Source organism: Sorex fumeus, unplaced genomic scaffold, assembly GCF_029834395.1.
Source record: "Sorex fumeus unplaced genomic scaffold, SorFum_2.1 ptg000100l, whole genome shotgun sequence".
NCBI lineage: Eukaryota > Metazoa > Chordata > Mammalia > Eulipotyphla > Soricidae > Sorex > Sorex fumeus.
Window position 1 is genome coordinate 1,370,883 of NW_026606157.1, and position 22,808 is coordinate 1,393,690.

At 38.9% G+C, this 22,808-nt stretch overlaps 1 protein-coding gene and 1 pseudogene across 2 annotated transcripts in view; one reads left to right on the forward strand and one right to left on the reverse strand.

The window, feature by feature from the left end:
* Window positions 1–22,808, reverse strand: part of EPS8 (epidermal growth factor receptor pathway substrate 8) — a 183,396-nt gene that overhangs the window by 148,176 nt on the left and 12,412 nt on the right. The gene's annotated exons all lie outside the window — the stretch shown is intronic.
* LOC130042495 (uncharacterized) lies at window positions 5,272–5,367 on the forward strand (annotated as a pseudogene).

The window sequence follows — 22,808 nt, forward strand, 5'->3', positions numbered from 1 at the left end:
AGACCTGACATTGCTGGGTATGGTCCAAAAAACAGGAAGGAAAAAAAAAAAGAACACAAGTGTTAGCGAGGAGGAAAAGAGAATACTTAACTCTGTTGGGAGAGAGTATACAAAGTATGACTTCACTTACATCAGTGCAGTCATACAAAAAATAACACGGACTTCCTTGCAAAATTTAAATGGAGCCAGAAATTCCACTTCTCAATATAGATTCAAAGGAATAAAATCAGCATCTAAAAGAGCAGCACCCCTAGGTCCATTCACAAAGGAAAGAAACAGCCAAGTGTCCAGCTTTAGATGACAGAACAAAGAAAATGTGAAATAAGCATGTGTGTATACACCTCTCTCTCTCTCCCTCTCTCTCCCCCTCTCTCTCTCTCACACACACATCACAGAAAAATTTTTCAATCAATGGTAAGAAATAAATCCTGCCCCTTGTGTCAATATGAATGAACTTGGTGATCATTATGCCAGGTGAAATAAGCCAGACACAGAGACAGTTCTCTATAAGAACTGTGGAATGTGAAAAGGCAAAACTCAGAACCAGCAGATTCAGGGGCCAGAGTGATAGTATGGCGGGCAGGGCATTTGCAGTCAACTCAGGTTCGACTGCTGGCACCCCATAAGGTTCCCCAAGCCCCACCAGGATCCCTAAGTGCAGAGCCAGGAGCAAGTCTTGAACATTCCTGGGTATGGCCCAAACCCCCCCACCCTCCCCCAAAAAAAGGAAAGGAAAGAAAAAAGAACCAGCAAATCCAGGACATTATCAAGGGGTTGGAATAGGGAAAATATAGGGAAATGTTTACCCATGATTTATCCCATGTGTAACATAGCACGGGTGACCAAAGCTAATACTGTGAAGACATTAATAATATGTTGTAATAGTAAAATATCAAAAGTTATTTGTTTTAGCAGTATTCATAATCTCTTACATTTGTTAATCATTTTACACCTTAAAAACTACTTTTGAATTTCCTATTTCATTGCATAATCTTGTAATGCAAGGCTATCATTCCTTCTCTAACTGTATTAACAATATTAGTTACCTCATTTCATCTATTTCATGATGGAAGAGGTATTTGTAAGGTAACCATTTATTTATAGTAATGTGTCTTACAGAAATGCAAATACATGTTTGAACTGAATCTTTAGGAAATCAGGAAAGGGAACTAAGAGATGGTACGAAGGCTGAGGTACTTGCCTTGCATGCAGTTGGCCCTGGTGTGATCCTCAATATTTCTCATTTCTTTGTGCCTCCAACCAGTCATTAGCTTTATCCCAAATACTGTGAGGACTCATCCCTGAACCATGACTAAGCCCTAAGCAGCAGCAGGTGAGGAGAAAGAGGAAGAGGAAGAAGGGGAGGAGAAAGAGGGGAGGTTGGAGGGGAGGAGGAGGAGGAGGAAGAGCACAGGGAGGGGGAGGAGAAGGAGGAGGAGGGGGAGAGGAAGGGAATACAGGACTTTGTTCTCATAATGAACAAAATCTGGAAAGGGGGGATACCCCATTTGCCAAAGTAATTGAGTTTGGTTTAAAAAGAAACATTTATGTATCTCAGAAACAACATCAAAAAATTGAGACTTTTTCTGTTACTTTCAAAAGGTTTTAAAGCAAAAATCAAAGAATAAAATTAGAACAATGCTTTCAATGTAACAATGATAAAATTGTGATGTACCATAATCACAGAAAGAAAAACTAGTATTAATGCTGGGATCTGTACAGCAGCTCTGTGCAATGACCAGTCTTTGTTCCTTTGTCAGAATTCCTTCTTGATATTCCTTCTTCATACACCTCCAACTACACTCGAGACCAGAAAACAAATCAGAGCAACTGTAAATGCTATTGGCATTATTCAGGTAAGGCATATTAATAATATAGCATATTTCAGGCATAAAAACTTGGAGTACCTCAAAAGCAGTGGGCTCTTTTCTCTTTGATTGAGACCTTGGTTGCTTTTTTTTTCTGTTCCATGATTTTTTTTTTGGGGGGGGGGGGGGAGTAGCTAAAAAGAAAAAGGTACCAACACCATTTTTAATGCAAACCTCAGTGGAAGTGCTTCCAGGGATCAAAATAACTATGAGCAGTGCAGGAACTACACTACCTCAACCTAATTCAAACCTCTCCACTTCCCCTGTGAAGCTCTTTTGCTACTTAAAATGAGGGCGTGAAATAGATTTCATTCTTGAATTATAAAAACCAATGGATGCTTTCATACTCGCAATGAAACTAGCAATATGGTGTGATCATTATAAATCTACACAAAATCATAAAAAAAAATACCAAGAACTAGTGAGGACAATTATTTGTTTCCACAGGATAGTTCCTGCCTGAGAAGGGACAGCTGGGCATTTTATTCAGCACTTGAGGGGGGGCTGGGGAAAAGGCCAAAGTGAAGGTTCACCCACCAGGTTGCCATCTGGCTTGGAACCAGGCAGAACAACAGAGCTTGGCAAAGGAGTCACTGCGTTGTGCCTCCAACCGGTCATTAGCTTTATCCCAATGGATTCTGTTTGGGTACACAGTTTCACACCATTCTGCTGTATGACTCCTCTCCCTGTGCCAGCAGGATGAGGGGAAGATGCTGTCACAATAGCTGTCAGCCTGACCTCAATTAAGATACTTGTCCCGTTTGGGATGGCGGGGGGAGCGGGGAGGTTTAAAAGTCTCCCGTTCTATAAACTCCCAGGAGCTCCAGAGCAGAACTGCAGGCAACGGAAGGGAAGGATGGAGTTGGCAGGGGTCATGTGCTTGGCAAGAAAAGGAAACGCAGGAATGGAAATCCTGGGTCTGCTCACACCACATCGTTCTGAATCCCAAACACTGCGTGGGGATGGCAGGGAGACACTCCGGGATGAGTCACCCGCTCGCTCACTCACAGACGCCTGTTTTATTTAGTAGCTTGGGTGAGGAGCGAGTAGTTGGCTAGACTGGTTAGGTAGTAAGTAGGAACATGCACATCCATCTTTAGATCCTGAGCAAACAGCAACAGCCGTGTATGCAAACAGGGGGAAAAGATATCCACATTAACTCTCACACCCTTTTCCAGAACTATGAGTCGACGCCTTTCCCTCAACACCCAACCCCGCGAGCTCCAAGCAAACTGCCTGGAAAATTTTGCTGAAATTTTGAATAAAAATATCTGAATGAAATCTCCTTCCCACCAAGAAAATCTTGAGGACAATAATATCATTCCTGGTTTGAGGCCTGGCTGCGCATATGCTATCAGATGCGGTGATGTGACAAGACCAGGGGATCATTAAGGGAGCCTACTCAGACACTTTGCACCCCACTTCTTTCCTCCCAGTCCTGGAAACTAAGGTCTCAGGAGCCGGGGTCCTCTCTCTCGGCCTGAAGAGCACGTGCTCAGAAGCTACCCAGAGTTCAGGTCTGTGGGCTGTTGTCACAAATGTCAGGTGAGCAGCCATGCTAAGATATACACACAGGACATCTCACAGGGCCTGTGGACAACATCACCCGGGTGGACAGGTGCAGAGCCTTTCCAAAGTCTCTCAGTCAATGCCTTCTGGGATTTGGGAAAGTCACCCCTTCCGCGCTGACACTTTATAATGCTCCTGAGAATTGGAGATAGGCACTTGTCTTGTGTATGGCCAACCAGGTTCAGTCCCCGACACTACTTAGGGTCCCCAGATGCCCACCAGGAGTGATCCTTGAGTACAGAGCCAGAAGTAAGCCCTTAGTATCCCAACACTCGAGGTAAGGACAAAAACAAAACAAAGCAAAACAAAAGACAAAAAAAAATCTAAAAATCAGTTGAAGGTATAGACCTCCTAATGTCATTCAATCTGAAAAACCACCGTTCCTAATGTGACTCAATAAGAAATGTACACACCACTCTGAATGCACACACCACTGTGTACTTCAATATTTTTTATTTTTATAAAGTTGTTCACAATAATTTATTACATTCAATACTCTAGCACCAATCCTACCACCATTACTTCTTCCCTACACCATTATTTAGAATTTTCCCACCACCACCCATGCCTGCCCCAAAGGAAGATCCTAAATAACTGATTTTGCACTGCTTGTTATGAATCTTCTAAAAATGATCCAAAAAGCTTTCTTTAGAGGAAAGTGTGTGAAAAGTGTTATAGCTCACCTCGGAGCCATTAAGCCCTTGTATAAAAGATTACTAACATGTTACTACAGATTGAGCCTTGTGTACATACATACATACAGATAGATAAACAGACAGACAGACAGACAGATAGTAGATAGGTAGATCAAATTGGTTGCCTTCTACTTTATACCCCATCATATGCGGTGTGCTGCTCTTGATATATCACCGCTGTGTACTTCTATCAAAAGTGGTCACCCTATGTGTTCCTTATCTATTGCTATGTACTAATTCCTTGAGAACTGAACAGTTTAAAAGAACAGTAATATAGTGCTGGTTCTCACATTTGGGTGCATTCAGACCACACACAGCTCAGCATGTCTCTACACCAATCTGTCTAGGGTCTTAGCCACTGTTCTGGCCGGATGAACAATGTAACTTCGCTGGTAGTGGGCAAGCGCTTCAAAACTATACTGGCTGCATCTACGGGTAAGCACCCCAATAAAAAATTATCAAGTCTGAAATCATATAGCCTGACCTTCCTCCTCACTTCCTGGCTAGCTGTCACAACCCTTGTCTACATCCCAGGGGCAGGGAATTAAGACTTCAGCTCTCTATCAGATATGTGTCTGTTATGTTTTAAAAGAAGGATGGAAATGGGCAAAATAAATTAGAGCAAACTCATGGAAGAAAGCATTTGTCCCAACTAGAATCTAATGACTCAGAAAAAAGACAAGTTCATAATGTAAACTCGTCAGCAGACGCCCAAAACTCCTCAAAAGACACATTTCATAAAAGACAGTAAAAGGTGAGGCAAATTATCTTTGTCCAGTAGAACTTGATGTCATAATGTAAGTTTTGCTATCCAAGCCAGAAGACCCAAATAGCTCCTGACTACTTGAAATGGGTTAATTTGGAGGGAGTAAATGACTATTCTTATTCAAAGTTAATCTCTTTATATTTAAATAGTCGCACAGAGCTGGTGATGACCAATACTAAATAGCACAGGTATAGATCAGAGTATGTTAATCCTGAAGAGGCAGGATAACCAAACGCAAAACAAATATCTAGATATACCCCAGCACAATCAACAAAAGCCATCAAAGGCACTTTTAGTCCATGTGTACATATCTGACAATGGGCCAGATAAGTACTAATAAAATTAAATCAGCATTAAAAAAAATTGTCTTATGGTGTCTCACTTCAGCAGCACATAGACTAAAACTGGATCCATACAGAGAAGATTAGCATGGCCTAAAATGCAAATTAGTGAACCATTCCATATTTTTCAGTGGAGCGTGTTAAATTGTCACCACAATTTCTGATTTATAGGATTTCTAAATTAAGTTACTGAATAAATTTCATTTTCTTTTGAAAAACAATTGTAATATGAAAATGGTTCTGTAGGAGAATGTCCCTGTTCTTAAGTGTCACACATAACCAGTGATCAAATACCTGGATGGGGGCTGGAGAGACAATACAGTGGGACGGGCATTGCCTTGTATGTGTCCAACCTGGGCGTGATCCTCTGTACCCCATTCGGTCCCTGAGCCCATCAGGAGTAGGCCCCAAGCATCGTCAGGTGTGGACAAAAAAAGAAAATGAAAGAAAATAAATACCTGCATGTCCACAGCTTACCATGTATGAGTGGCTGACAAATAAAGAAGCATTTATATGGTATTTATTTATATTCGTATTTTTTAAATAAAAGGTAGAAAAATTACTTTCTATGCTACCTAATTTACTTCTTATATAAATTGTGTTACTGGAAGTGGCTTGTGGTTTTATAATTTGAATTATTATTACATTGCTACTACATTTTTTACCAGAGTTCACAGGATCCAATAGAAGGTCATGATACCCAAAAATTGTGCCAATAAACATGTTTTATGTTTTAAATAATTATTTAGGTTTAAATAGAAACATCTATTAATTTAATTGCGAAGTAGAATTATCTCTTACCAAATAAAGCTCTCTGATTCAACACAGAACAAAAAGACAGTATAATAAATACTACTGTGTTTAATATCTACCAATTTTAAAAGATAGCAGCATTAACAAATTAAATCGCAGGAAACTGAAATTCGTGCTTTCTTAAATTTCAGGAGAGACAGCAGAAGGGGGCCGCATTCTGGCCAAGGGCAATTCCCAGCACATCATTTGGGGGTGGGGTGAGGGGAGAGGTCAGTACAGGCAGCGCTCAATGGACCATGAAGTTCAAGTATGGAACCTGGACCTCCTACAAACAAAGCGTCTGCAAGGTACTTTGAGCTCTCTCCCTTTCAAACCTCTTCACCAGCCCAAAGGTAGTTGTTTAAGGAAATATAATTATAGTCAAATATAAGGATAAATGGGGGCATATATGTATACTAATGATATAAGACAGTGATGACTGGGCTCAAACAACAAAATTTCCAAATAATAATTACATGGTAAAGCAATGAAATACGTAACCCAGTACCTGACAACTCTAAATGATTGCACATCTGGTTGGGTTCCCAACTCTGTAGGAAGAGCCTGACCAGTGTCTTAGTCTTTCAACAATGAATCTTTGGGGCAAAGACGCAGGAAGAGAGCTGACATGCAAGGCAATGAACCACCCTGCTACACAGGAACTGTGCTGGCTTCACAAAAAAAGAGGCCTCTGTTCCTTATTGGAAACCACTCAGGGATTCTAAACTTGAAGCAGTATTTCTAAAAGGATTGATGCTACTCTCAACTGGATGATAAAACTGGACAATAAATACACAGGACTACACAGGCATAGGCTGTGTAGCACTCTCCCTTCTCCAGCTCAGTCTGGAATGATATTTTAGTGCAGCTTTTCTATTGCAGATTCCTAGTGTTCTGGTTTAGAATTCAGTCACAAAATCCGGACTCATTATTTCATATATACAACACATTTACCCCATGTCATCTTTATTTATGTATTGTACCACTGATTATCAAAGTTAATATAAATTGCCCAAGTGAAATTGAACATGTGAAACTACAGTGAAACTGAACCATGACATTCATTTTTAATTCATAATACTACTCAGCACAGTACATGTACAAATCTCCAGTGTAAAAATATTTTGTCAGTTAAAAGTTAAAAGTGGCGGGGCTGGAGCAATGGCACAGTGGGTAGGGCATTTGCCTTGCACTCAGTCGACTGGGGTTCGATTCCCACTAACCCATATGGTCCCCTGAGCACCGCCAGGGGTAATTTTTGAGTGCAGATCCAGGAGTAACCCCTGTGCATCGCTGGGTGTGACACAAAAAGCAAAAAAAAAAAAAAAGTTAAAAGTGGCTGGGCAAGTGGAAAGGAAGTAGGGTGCTTGCCTAGCATCACTGATCTGGGTTCCATTCCCAGGACCACAAGCATCCCCCAAGCATCACCAGGAACAGCCCTGGCAGTTCCCACACACCACCAAGTGTGGCCCTAGAGGCCTCCAGCACTGCTGGGGAGGGAAAGGTCTGAGTATCTATGGCCCATCCCCCAGACCCCACCAATCTGCTTAAGTAAAAAAGGTTTTAAGGAAAAGCAAATCAAAGTATATCCTGGTATCATCAGTAGGAGAGAGGCCAGATAGCAAAGAAAGGGTCATACTCAAGATTTAATTTTAGATAAACTGTAAACCATCAGCTCTTTAAAGACCTTTTCTCTATATAAGTCTATGAGGAGCTGGGGAGTAGAGTAAGGTTGCTTGCATTGCACATAATCAACCCAGTGATGTTGGGGACCGAACCCAAGGCTGAATACCCAGCACCACCTAGGGACCCCTGCTCAAGGAGTGATGCCTTGAGGTAGAAAGGTAGAGCTGATATCTGAGTGCAAAAAGGTAGAGCTGATACCTGAGTGCAGCTGGGTATGTACTCCTCAAAGAAAAAGAGGGGAAAAAATCTATAATAAATCATAAAGATTACATGCTCAGGACTTTGAAAAACAAAGCTCTCCCCCAAGACTACTTGTTTTAAATTGTAATGTCTTGTTCTCTATTAAACATGGCCATGATAATGTGGAAGTTGTAATAATTTATCAATTATTTCAGGAATATCTGTCAGAATACCTATTTGTCAATTTTAAGCTGTCTGAAAATCTGAGTTTCCCACGAGGATATCCCAATGTAAAATCATTTCAAGTAGAAAAAAATACTAAAGAATGATCTATCCCACAGAAAATAAAATCTAACTAATTTTAGTTATTATTTTAGAAATTAAGATTTACATCCAATTAAAAAGGTATTTCAAGGAAAGGCAAACATTTTACAGCTTAGAATACTATTCTGCCACTGTAGTTCAGAACTGACCTAAGTTAAAACAAAAAACTTAACATATGGGCTGGAGCAATAACATAGTGGGTAGGGTGTTTGCCTTGCACATGGCCGACCTGGGTTCGATTCCCAGCATCCCATACGGCCCCCTGAGCACTACCAGGAGTAATTCCTGAGTGCAGAGCCAGGAATAATCCCTGTAAATTGCCGGGCATGACCCAAAAAGAAAAAAATAAAAAACCTTAATGTACAGGAGAGTTGGTAGTGTCTTGGAGATACCCAATTTTGAGACTATTCTGGATTACATAATTAGTAGCTACAAAATCCTGGAAAAATAAAGGATGGTTGGAATTCATAAATTATTTGTTTGTTTTAGGGCAACATTCAGGGCTTCTTTCTGGATCTACATTCAGGGGTCACACTGGAAGGGCTTGGGGTAATCATATATGGTGCAGGAGATGAATGAGGGCCAATTATGTGCCCTCACGTGCAAATGCCCCAAACACTATATTATTACACTGGCCACCCAAAGATTGCATTTTAAATGCCAATTGGAGAGCCAAAGAGATGATAGACAGGCTGAGGGCTTGCCTTGCATGCAATGACCCCCAGTTAGATCCCCAGCACCACCTGCCAAGAGTAACCCCTGAACACAGAGCTAGGACCCCCTCAGCACCACTGGGTGTACCTCAATGAGTGAGCAAGAGGAAAGGAAGTAGGGTGCTTGCCTAGCATCACTGACTTGGGTTCCATTCCCAGGACCACAAGAATCCCCCAAGCATCACCAGGAGCAGCCCTACAGGCCCACACACACCACCAAGTGTGGCCCTAGAGGACTCCAGCACTGCTGGGGAGGGAAGGGTCTGGGTATCCCCAGCCCATCCCCCCCAAAAGCCCCTACCAAAACACTACTTGGCTTCTTGATACCTCAAGAAACAATCTTCAGAAGTCAGCTTTTTTAAAGGGATAAAAAATAATTTATTGTATTAATATATGCAGCAAATATAATCTCTCTCATCACAGCGGTAATTTGGCCATCAATATAGAGCCATAGAGAAACCAAAAAAAAATATGTTTTCTTTTTCCCAGACCTTATTAGGTGGATGGCAACATTAAGCAGTACTGACAGTTGCCTCATGAAGTCACCTTAACAATGATGCCAAGGAAAATAAGATACAACCGTGAGGAAAGACTAAAATTTCGAGGTTCACACATCTCTCAGTGTGCAGAAAAAGAAAAAGCAATTAAAGGAACCACATCCATTCCTTAGACACATACTATTTAAGTCAGATTATTTTTTAACATTTTACAGATAAATTTTAAGTCCCTAGCATTTAAAGAATTAAAATTAGGCATAGCTATACTTGCTCATAATTACAATGAAAAAGAGTTCTTTGTATACAAAGTTTTCAACTGAAACATGTAAAATGATTAAAAAACACTGCCTTATAAAATATTTATATTTTTAATAAAAGACTTTTTTTGCCAGAGTCCCTCCTCCCCCAATTTAAATCTAACTTCTCCCTGTCACCTCAGATATCATTTTTCTGTTCCATTAACCAAGATGGCATGAAATAGCAAGAAAGAACAGGAATTCTCTTCCTATGGAATTTTTTTGGTCCAAAACTGATGAATGGTTAGGTTATCAAGATGAACAGAAAATAAGAACTAATCAGATAAAATGTTATGCCATTCCTCTATCAATATGAAATATCAATTGTACCTTTGTAAGTTTCATTAGCGCTTATTAAAATAAAAGGCATACTTGTTTACATGTGACAGAAAAGAAAAAATGTACTTTCATGAAAATAAGAGATTCACTCTGAATATAAGTAAAATAAGTAGTCTAATATTACAGTTTTTGGTCAACTTTCAAAAAATGACATAAATATGGCATGAATACTTTGTTGGCAAAACTTCGAATAAAGCATTTTCATAAAAAAATATCCTGAGGAAAGCAAAATAATTTCAAGACATTCATACATAAAATGCACGTATGATTCAAAATAATTTTTATAAAATTATTCTACACATGCCATGAGGACACTCAAGATTCTACTGAATTTCTCCTTATACAATAGAAATCTCTAAATAATAATTACATGTTTTCAGTCCTTTGTCTATTGAGCATCCTCCACCAGTATCTTAGTACAGAGTAAAATAAAATTGAGCACAGCACAAAATTCCTGAGCTTTCTGACTAACCCACATTTCATTGTTTTTCAAATATTTTTATAGGGATATATACCTACATATATGTTTTTGCATTAGGAGTTGAATAATAACCCAAAATCTATTGCCATAATTTTTGTAATTTTCATATGACTGATTCAATTTTAATCATTATAAAACCAAAATCAAGAATACAGAATAATTCTCTAACAAACACCAGTAAACCCAATTCATCTTACCAAAGAAAAGTACGTAAAGATAAATTAGAACTGAATGGATAGCATTATTCACATCATTAAAAATATTCATAACTACAAGAGATCTTGGTAAGACAACACACTGAAGCATGGCTTTGGGGACCTTTTCATAAGGGTGCAGTTAATACAAATAACTGACAGATCTGTCATCTTCAGCGATTTATGTGTTGCATAATAAACCATGAAAACTCTGCTCGAATGACAGAATGGAAAGGATGAAGAAGGAAAATCTGAAGCTGAAATATTCTCACTACACTGCAGTAAGCTATAAAGTACTTTAAAACAATGGTTCACTTATTAAATTGGTGTGATGTCTGAAGGGAATAATCATAGCCCACATTTGAAAGACTAAGAACTTGAAAAACAGGCATGTTTGCCAAGAGGTTTTATCCTAAATGACAGAGTACATTATGATTGTCCTCCACGATTAAACTTTCTCAGAGCATCTCAAATTTAGGCTGAGTAAAAACTGTGGCCAGTGTAGTAATTTCCCTCTTCAGATGGAGAGTTGAGTGGTCACTGGTACAAAACTCATGACAGGATCCAAAAGACAGAAACGCATTTATTCCAGTATTTCACAAGCATATCTAAAGCTTCCAGTTCACACAAAAGCACCATTCCAGACTGATACAAAAGATATGCAGATTTCCTTGGAGATGCTTAAACACCTAGGAGGTAAGACAACTGTTATTCTGAGTGTGAGTGTGTGTGAGTGTGTGTGTGTGTGTATGTGTGTATCATGATACAAACAAATATCAAAAATGTTCCGAGAAAGCACATGGAAGAAATACTAGAAAAGGAAAACATTCTTGAATGGCAGAGAAAGTGGACCTTGAGTGATAGATTCTATCTGCATACTGAAAGTAAGAAATTACAAAGACCTGACACGGAAGAAACTAGAGTATGCCATGTTAAATAAGTCAGACAGAAGAAAAGAAATAGATAACAAATGATGTCTCTCTTCTGTGACACTTAATGATACACAGAAAGGTAGCAAAAGGTCAAAAACAAGGCACCTAGAGAAATGATCCACACAACTAAATTTGTGGGGGTGTGGGGGGTGAAGGGGTTGAAAGGTAGACGTAGTGGAATGCTTGAGAGAGGAAGGTGAGCTAGTGATGGGTGTAGTGTTGGAACTATGTACACAGGAAACCTTCATTAACAATACTGTTAATCACAATACTTCAATCAATTAAAAAATCAACTGAAAAAACTTAGGTAGAAGCGTTAGTATTTACTTCACGTAGGCTAACAGTAACTTGTAGAAGAGAGCAAGGATAAAAGTTCAAATGAAAGGAAGCAACCAGGCTACGGAGATTCTAGTGGAACCTGCTCTTGTTGGTAGTTTATATAAAGGATTGATATGACCTGAGTTCTCTCAAGCAGAATTGACCTGCAAGAAGTAATCGAAATGAACTGAAAACTGAAGCAGGATTGAGGCAGGTGGAGAGATCACCGAGGAGGTTAACAGTTTAGGAAAATAATAAAGTTATCCCAAAACAAGAAAGTGGGGCAAACAGCTTCTAGAACTGTTATTAAGCAAATAACAGTAAGGTGAGGGTTAACTTTAATAATGTAAAAGCAACAGGCCTGCCAACAGCTTAAGATAGGAAGTAAAGGAGCCTTCTAATGAGATAGAAAATTTCTCCAGAACTGAATTACTTACATAGCTAACTCACTGTATGCAATACCTGTACCAATATGAAGAGGTAAATTCAAAATATAATAGAGATAAAAATACCATTTTTGTATAATTTAATCATGAATTAAATGACATATCACAAAAAAGTTATCCCAAATTCTTTCCACTCTTTTGTTTAACCAGTGAAAATGAATTTGAAGAAAATATCTCTGTCAAATTCAATTTACTCATGTGACAGAAAAATTAAAAAACTCAAATTTCACCAGATCACAATTTGTTTTCAAATGTCATGCATTAAGCCACTGAATGTGAGTAAGTTTTACCCAAACAACAAATGAGGGTTGACGAAGCATAGGGTCAACATTCTGGCAGGGAAAAGCTTTGCTTTCCATTAAATTGTGGATTCTAATCCAGTTCCCACTGAGAGCTCTGGCTTTTGGACACCAACCAAAGTGCAAGCTTTAATCCAACAAATCAAAATAATGTTTTGTCACCTTAAAAAGAGCAAAACTATTCCATCACGGTATAACTTTTGACCTGCATGCATTCCACTTTTTTGGTTTAACTTCAGAAATGTGTAACCATCACTCTCTAATTCAGATCATAGAAGACAAACTGAAACAGGGATCAATTTATCAACAATTTGACTTTGGGGAATAGTTAGAATATTTACAAGTCACACAAAACAAACTTTAAAAACACAAAATGTAAGGTCAGACAGTTAAAAGAAGATAGATATCTTCTAGGAAGAAGAGAAGTTCTTCTACACCTGAACCAAAAGAAAAAAAAAGAAAGGAGATTTAAAACATTTTTAAACAGTACCATCTCGTGGGGAAGGAATAAAGGATTGATTAAACCTAAAAAAGTAGAAAGACTAGTACTCAAGAGTTATGACAACCTATGAGTAGGATATAATTCTCGCATTCCCAGATGGGTTTATGTCTCAGTCCTATTATGAAAATTAAAAACCTTAGCCACTATAATTCCACATCAATTCAGATCAGTTGAGGATTAAATCAAATCTGCAATGTTGACTGAGGACATGTATTTTAGAATGTTTTGAGATAACATATTTTCATTGTAAGACTTCTGCTCAATACTCACTCAGGACAGTTATGTTATAGATTCTACAATGAGCCAGGTGGTCCTGTCTTAGCATTAGATAAAAAGTTGTTCTAAAACAGTTATTTGGGGGGGGGGGGCTTCAGAAAGATAGTGAAAAGGTTCAGTTCAGTCCCCAATACCATAAGGTCCTCTGAGCACCATCACCAGGGACAGCCCTGAATTCCCTGAGTGCTGCTAAAGTGAACCAGGTAATTCCTAACACCATATGTCCAGGGAGCCCTGCATCCTCAGGTCCACCTGCTAAGGCTCTCAGATGGAGCTCCCAAGCCTCCAAGCATGCCATGAAGCCCCCCAATTAAAAATAAGTTCAAAGATATGTATATACACACACACATATGTTTATACGATGAGTTATGTAACTAAACAAATAATAGCTTATCAGTACTATAAGTCATAAAATCAATCATCCTGCTCATGCAGTTTTTCCACATAAATGATTGATTTTTGATAGAAGTAGTACTTGAGCTAGGCTGGACTCAGGGGTGGGGCAGAAGCTTCATGTGGGTAAGGCCCGAGTTCACTTCCTATCACACACTCACAGAGAAGCTCTTAAAAGAACATTTTCTAAATTATTTCCCTTACTATACAAATTTGGCTGGAGGGATAGCACAGCGGGCAGGGCATTTGCCTTGCATGCAGCCAACCCAGGTTCGATTCCTCTGTCCCTGTCGGAGAGCCCGGCAAGCTACCGAGAGTATCCCACCCACATGGCAGAGCCTGGCAAGCTCCCCATGGCGTATTTGATATGCCAAAAACAGTAACAACAAGTCTCATAATGGAGATGTTACTGGTGCCCACTCGAGCAAACTGATGAACAATGGGAGGACAGTAACAGTGACAATGCAGTACACAAATTTAAAATACATGCCACAATAGTTCATTTATTAGTACAGTATTTTATAAGACATGAATAACATTCAGTTAACAGTCTTCTTTAAGTCTCTACTGCCAATTTTGAATAAAACATAACCATTTTCCTTTTCTCCCAGATTTATCAAGATATAGTCGACATAAAATTTTGTTAAATTATACAGCATAAAGCACACATATATGAAAATTGCCTACAAGAATAACAATATACCTAAATGACCTCATACCATTACCCTTGTTGGTTGTATTGTGAGAATATTTAAGATCTGACTCTCAGCAACTTTCAGTGTAAATAATATTGTTAACAACAATCAATATAATCTATCAGAACCATATAGTTCATCTATCCTATAGCTATTTGTGCCCTTCACCCAACATCATCTCCCCACTTTCCAACACCCTTTGGTTGTGACTCATCACCAATTTCAGGGGTTGGTTCATGGTTAGATAATGTAATATCAAGTATAATGCGTAATAACATTCTTTAAGTATACTGATATATGAAGCAATTTTCCCCCCCTTATGCTAGGTTTTGCATTCTCTTCCCTGTATGTATTATAAAATCTCACAGTACATAAAATGTGCACTGTCCTCCCGTTGTTCATTGATTTTCTCAAGCGGGCCCAGTAACGTCTCCATTATGAGACTTGTTGTTACTGTGTTTGGCATATCCAATACATCACAGGGAGCTTGCCAAGCTTTGCCGTGTGGGCGAGATACTCTCGGTAGCTTGCCAGGCTCTCCGAGAGGGGCAGAGGAATCGAACCCGGCTTGTTGGAGCCGGCCCATGCAAGGCAAATGCCCTAGCACTGTGCTATCATCGCTCCCGCCCACATATACTTTTTTCTCTTCCCAGCCTGTCAGTTCTCTGCTGACATTACTGTTTAAATGCCCCTTTGTACATCACCTTAACCTTCTATTTTCTTCCTTCTGGTATGTTCTGGGGTTAAATTAAACCTAAACAAGGTCATTCTAAAGCTGTGCCTTCCAAGTGTTGTACCTGCAATGTCAACCAATTATTGTAGTTATCATTTTAATCATTTTATACACCTCCCTCATTCCTTAATTTATTTTGGCCATGGAAGATCACCTTACTATCATCTGTATCCCCAAAGTCTAGTACTAGCACTAATAAAAAATAACTGCTAATCATTTTGAATGAATAAATTTTCAACTGCCCAATCAAGTTTAAGAGAGCATCAGTGCATATCAGTATAGTCATATTCAAAGGCTTAGACTTTTTAGATATTATGACTTGTCTGCAATGAGTTACTTATAGAACTAAGGACAAATCACTTGACTTATCTTGGTTTTACTTTATTCATTGGCAAAATAAAATTGCTGACGTCTATACCTATAAATCAAATATATTTTGATGTTCTTTATCATCTATTTTGATTACTCACAGGTCACTTTATAATAACTGAGATTTTTCAAATAATTGAGATAACAAATTAAGTCATCTTAATAGCACATAAAAATATTGGATAACACCGTAGGGCTTTTCTTTTTTTTTAAAGTGGGAAGGTGAGTTGTGAAGGGTGGTATCAAGAAGCAAAAGATTAGAATTATTATTATAACCCAATGCCAGAGTTTTATCAAAACCCAAAGGCTCATTATTTAAAAAAGTACAACGTGGTATACTTGTAAATTATATACGGTAAATTTCACAATGATAGAAGGGATGCTAAGAGACATGTTTCCAGAATCTGGAGGTCAACCAAGAGCCCTTTATGGCACAAAACATTAAGGAATGGCAAAAGAGAGGTAAATAGAATGGCTGGAGAGAGAAAGAAGAGAGAGAGAGAGAGAGAGAGAGAGAGAGAGAGAGAGAGAGAGAGAAGGGGTTAAGGAGCTTGATTTGAATGCAATTGACCCCCCAGTTCAATCCCCAACGCTACATGGCTCTCCAAGCACAGCTGGTATGACAGAGGAAAGACAGAATCTCACTAGACCAAAGGAATCTAATTCTATATTCTTCGATGAATACAGTAAAGCAGAGTCTGAATGCAAACAGGGCACCCAAAGTTATGTGAAGGCACAAGAACTACAAAGATGATTTATTTGGACACTTATTCTATCTTTCAATATTTACGGACTAGAGAGGAAAATAAATACAAAAAAGGTAACAGTTAGTACTTTAAAGTATACATGAGACACTACTAGACACAAAGAAGGGGCTGGTTTTTCTGAGAATGTGACCTTTAAACCAAATGAAAGATAGTATAGATAAGATGGCACAGGCAGGCAGTGCCAGAAAGAGGGAACAGCATGTGCCAAGTTACAGGAGCGTGAAGGCAGGGGAACGATGATTCTTGACTGCAGCTGTGGACTATAAGAATCACAGGGTGAGGGGTCTGAGAGCTCAATGGCCTAAGCACATGCTCATGCAGGAGGCCAGAGTTTGATTCCCAGCATGTATGCGCCCCTGGGCACCATATGATCCCCTAAGCACTAAAGCAGAAGTAGGCCCTGTACACCAACTGGACAGTTGTTGATTTTGTCCAAAGCAATTCCCAAACTTACTTGGCCTACGCCCCCTTATGAAATTAAAAAAAAATTACTCAGCCCCACCCCTTGGAAATCTACTTTCTTTAAGCAAGCAAACAAAGTGCCTCCCAACCAAGTAGGCTATGAACAGTATCCCTGGCTCACTCTAGCAACACGTAGGAAGGGTGAGGTTGGAAAACACCTGGGTTTGGGTCTGGGTTGGGTGCCACTCCCTTGGGAGCATCAGAATATAATAAATATAAGGGAACCAGTGAAGTTTTAAACGAAGTACTTACGATTAACAGTGAGAAAAGGAACGAGGAAGTGCCTTGTTGGTAATTTTAGAATAAGAGACCAGAGGGCTTGAAAACTGGTTATTTATACTGAATATGGGAGAGAAGGGAGCCCAGAAGGATTCACAGATCCCTGATGTTAAGATCTGGCAAACTGTGGTCCTAATGACAGGAACAGGTAAAGAAAGGGAAGCAGGTTAGGGAAAAGGCAACAAATATATCTTGAGAAATGTAAAGCAAAATAGCTATGTTTGAGTACAGTGAGAAATAATGGACTGTTTTTGGGAAACAATATGAACATTTCTTCAAAAACTAGAAATTGAGCTTCCATATGACCCCGCAATACCACTTCTGGGAATATATCCCGAGAGTACAAAAAAGCACAGTAGAAATGACATCTGCACCTATATCTTCATTGCAGCACTGTTCACAATAGCCAGAATCTGGAAACAACCTGAATGCCCAAAAACAGATGACTGGTTAAAGAAACTCTGGTACATCTACACAACAGAATAGTATGCAGCTGTTAGGAGAGATGAAGTCATGAAATTTGCTATTAGTGGATGGACATGGAGAGTATCATGCTAAGTGAAATGAGTCAGAAAAAGAGGGACATACATAGAAGGACTGCACTCATTTGTAGAAAATAAAATAACATAATGAGACTGACACCCAAGGACAGTAGACACAATGGCTGGGAATACTGCCCCATAGTCAGAAGCCTGTCTCATGAGCTTCGGGAGAAGACAGCTGAAATAGGGAAGGGATCACCAAGACAGTGATGGTTGGAGAATTGTTCGGGATGGGATTTATGTGCTGAAAGTAGATAACGGACTAAATATGATAAACTCTCAGTTTACTGCAAACCATAATGCCCAAAAGTAGAGAGAGAATATAGGGGAACTGTCTGCCATGGAGACAGGGGGAGGGTTTGAAATGAGGGGGGGATACTGGGGACACTGGTAGAGGAGAATGTGCACTGGAGGAGGGATGGGAGTTTGATCATTGTATGATTGAAACTCAAACATGAAAGCTTGTTAACTATATTTCGCGGTGATTCGGTCAAAAGAAAAAAGGAAGGAAGGAAGGAAGGAAGGAAGGAAGGAAGGAAGGAAGGAAGGAAGGAAGGAAGGTGAAGGAAGGAAGGAAGGAAGGAAGGAAGGAAGGAAGGAAGGAAGGAAGGAAGGAAGAGGTGGAAGGAAGGAAGGAAGGAAGGAAGGAAGGAAGGAAGAAAGAAAGAAAGAAAGAAAGAAAGAAAGAAAGAAAGAAAGAAAGAAAGAAAGAAAGAACAGGCTGGAGCTCAAGAGAAGGGTATCAGCTAAAGAAGTGAGTGAGTGTTCTAGTTGAAACAATGAATGAGCGAAGTAAACTTGGAAAATGATAAAGCCTGAAATAATATGGGAGTTAAAAAAAAAAAAGGCACTCGAGAAAACCGAGAAACTTTTCCATTTGTGAGGATTCAGGTTATGAGCAAAACCATTAACTGTGGTAACAGAAAACAGTGACTAACTCTGCTATCAATATAGGGAGCTAGAACTTCCTTGAGAAAATCATCCCCTGGAAACAATAAATGGCAAATGCAGTAAAAGTACTACGTAAATCAGGAAAAATAGCACCACAAGAGTCAAAGGAACACACACACACACACACACACACACAAAGAGTGAGAGAGAGGGAGAGAGAGAAGGAAAGAGAGGGAGAGAGAGGGTGTGTGTGAGAGAGAGAAAACAGTCATGATTATTATAAACAATATACTAAATACTGGAAACTCTAGATGATAAAAATCCAATAATGAGCAAAAGACATTATCTATGTCCTCTAACAGCTTACAAGTAAATGCTACAGCAAAATCAAGTTAAGATTTTAAAACAAAACTAAACATTTCCTTTTCGTCTGGTTTTTGTAAGATTACAGATGACTTAAACCTGGGAGCTCAGATACTAGACAACAGTGAGTTGACTAAGAAAGTGAGCAAGAGGAAACAAAAGTCACTAACTAGTCAAGAGTCTTAGCAGCCATATAACATTAAAAGAGGAATGTCCAAGTAAGCGTAACACCAAAACAAGGGTCAAATAAACTTCCAAGAGATCAGTCACAGTGGACACGCCTTGATATAGTCATGGACACACAAGAATGGTATTTTTAAACTGATTCCATGACACATATTAAAAGGAGACAACAATCTAAACTATTTAAAGCACATTGCAATCAATGTTACTACTTGAAAGTATTAACGATTCTCTTACTACGATTTAAGACAAGGAAAACATTACAAGGTGAAGGTGAGGTCAAAGAAGCTCTCTTTATCATCCTCAGGAAACAGACAATGCATGAGATACATTCATGTAATCTAGTACTACTAGAGATATGAATCAGATCAACTACCTGTTCAAATAAAATGGATAAAGTGAAATGTTTTTAGAACTAGGATTAACAGCCCACTCAAGACTTGACACAGTGTGGTAAGAACATGGTACAGGTGGGGGGGGAAAAGCATGATATTGTAGGACCATATAAGTTATTCTGATTATATGATGTATTTTTTAGAAAAAAAAAAGTGGGATCCAAGGAAATCTAGCTGACACAAATGTGTATCAGTTTTGTCATTCATAAATGTGTATCAGTTTCGTAAATCTAATCATAATATTTTTATGTTTTGGGGTCTTTTGTTTGGGGGCTATACCCATCAGTGCTCAGGGCTTACTCGTGGCTTTAAGTTCAAGGTTTACTCAATGTCGGCACGAGGACCTTTTGTGGTGCCTGGGATTAACTCAAGAATTACTTCTAATGGTACTCAGAGGACCATATGGGATTCTGGGAATCGTACCCGGGTCGGCCACATGCAAAGCAAACACCCTACCTGCTATGCTATGGCTCCAGCCCCAGTGCCTGGGATTAAACCTGGGTTTACCACATGCAAGGCTGGTGCCCTGTCCACCATACTGCATTTCCAACCCCTCAGTACAACAAACTTCAACACAGTATATAACATGGACCATATATAAACTATGAGGAGAAAACATATATTCCTATCTATGTCTAGCTAGTGCCTATAGAGACAAGATGGCAAGCTAAAGTCAGTGTGCAGTCAAATGGATCCATCTCGGTATCTAAAATTCTCATGATTGCAGTAGCATTTGTAACATTTCTAATAAAGAGTGAAAATCTTATATGACTTTAATCAACAATGAATTATATGTACTCGTAATTACTTAACAGGAGAAAAATCACCTCATCTTATTTAAATAGTTGGATACATGGTACCAAAAACACAAACTAATTTACTACAGAAGAAAAGCATAAAAATGGTTTCACCATCTTTTCCAGCACATACTATCTTGTATTTTAAAAGTCTTCAAAAATACTGTTTCGATGGGTTTTTTTTTGGGGGGGAGGGGGGAGGCTGGAGCTATAGCACAGCGGTAGGGCAGTAGGGCATTTGCCTTGCACACAGCTGGCCCAGTGGAGCTGGGTTCGATCTCTCTGCCCCTCTTGGAGAGCCCAGCAAGCTACCAAGAGTATCTCGCCCACACGGCAAAGCCTGGCAAGCTACCTGTGACATATTTGATATGCCAAAAACAGTAACAAGTCTCACAATGGAGACATTACTGGGTCCACTCAAGCAAATCGATGGAACATCGGGAGGACAGTGCTACAGTGCTACCTGCTGTTTATACTGGTGTTTAGTTCTGTTCTGTTTTTAAGTAAGACTTTGGTAATAATTAGCTTAAGCCACATAAATAACTAAATGGAGAAATAATGAATTAAGTGTTCTTTCAGACAAGAATGCTTAGTTCTATGGTATGGATTTGGCCAAACCACAGAGATGGATTTATGGATGGCCGTCCCTCCTTCTTTCTTTCCCCAACCTCTAAACTTGTACACAAATCTACTGTTACTTAAGCTAACAGCATATGGCTATAACTCTCCAGTTAGACAGACAGAGCTAGGAAAATTAGGTCACAGGGTTGCCGGGGAAATCCAATCATCTGTCTGGCAAGCTCCATGGCTTCCTCCTCCATGTAATACGCTAGCAATATGCAAGATCAAGGAAAGGTCAGCAGGGTATTTTATAAGAGCTATGAAAATATTTAAACCAAATCACCAAATACGGGGGAAACTCGGGCTTTCTTATCTTTCTACAGCCAGCAGAGTAATCAACGCACTGATGTATATTTACAAAGCGCCTTCTTTGTACAGAAATGATTATTTTTTACATAGTGTCGAACATGGCCCAATCCACATATTCCAGCTCAGGCTTTTAAGATGATTCTTGATCCTGTTACCAAACAAACTAAGCTCTCTGCAATGTAAATAAAGATGATTTTGAAAATAGTTATGAATCTTTCATTCATAGTAGCTAACTAGAAGCACATGAGCCAACCCCATTGTGGGGCTCCTTTCAATGGTGTGTAATCTGAGAGGTGTGTTAGAAAGCATTTGGCTGCACTAAAGAGAAAGAGTCCTCATTCTTCTTCCTTGTAAGTAAAATGCAAACGCAGTATACTTCATTTGAAAGTCTTAAAGTTACCCACATTCCAAATACAAGATAAGAGATATTTCATCATCTGTGAAGATTAAAAGTTTACAACCAGACTTAAATCTTTAGTATGACTTCATTTTATGAATAGTTTCTTCATTCCTAAGAGTTTCCAAGAAAAAAAAATTAAGCAGTGTCTATAAAAGTAACACAAACCATACTTGTCTGATCTGAGCCTAAATTAACCTTAATAGCTGAAAGTTTTTCAAAAGTAGTGGTAAACTATAAATTTTCCCAAAGCTGTTTATAAATAACAAATGTGCATAACAAATGTTCCTAAAATTATGCATAATTTGGAAAGATTTATTTTATAAATCCACTGTCAGTAATTGCAAAGAAATACAAAATTATCAATATTCTCACTCAGAAATTAGAGAAATTAAAGAAAGGAAGAAGGGAGAGATAAGGAAAGTATCCTTTATTGCTCTCCTCTTTCACCTTTTACCAAGAAATTAGCACTTCTTTTAAGTTTTTATGCTTCTTTTATCGAATCGAATAAAAGAAGCATAAAAACTTAAAAGAAGTGCTAATTTCGATATGCCAGACACAGTAACAACAAGGTCTCCAATGGAGACGTTACTGGGCCCGCTCGAGCAAATCGACGATCAACGGGAGGGCCTTTACCTTTACCTTATGCTTCTTTTAGCTTAGGGTTCTAATACTGTGGAATAATGATCAAAAACAATACCGCCCATCTTTTTACAGTCTACCGTCATTACTAAGCAATATTCGTATTATTTAATATAGTTACAGAAGCAAATAGCTCTACTAGATAAGGCTGTTTGACTTAAGTGAAACAGCCTATAACAGGTTAGCCAAACCCTAGTCCTCTAGACTGTCTCGTATGAAATGGAACAAGTAAGATCTTTGTTATGTCACCACCATAACAAAGAAAACTATCCTCCTCTGCAAAGGACAATTCAATCTACATTCTTTTGTATTCCCTACATATCTGGTACACATCATCTACAATTTTCCTTTAACAAGAAAACTACTCAATGACTGCTGCAGTTGACAGCAGCAGCAAAAACTTAGAGGAAGGTAATTAGCAAAGGGAGAAAGGAAAACTGAAATCATTACAGCTAG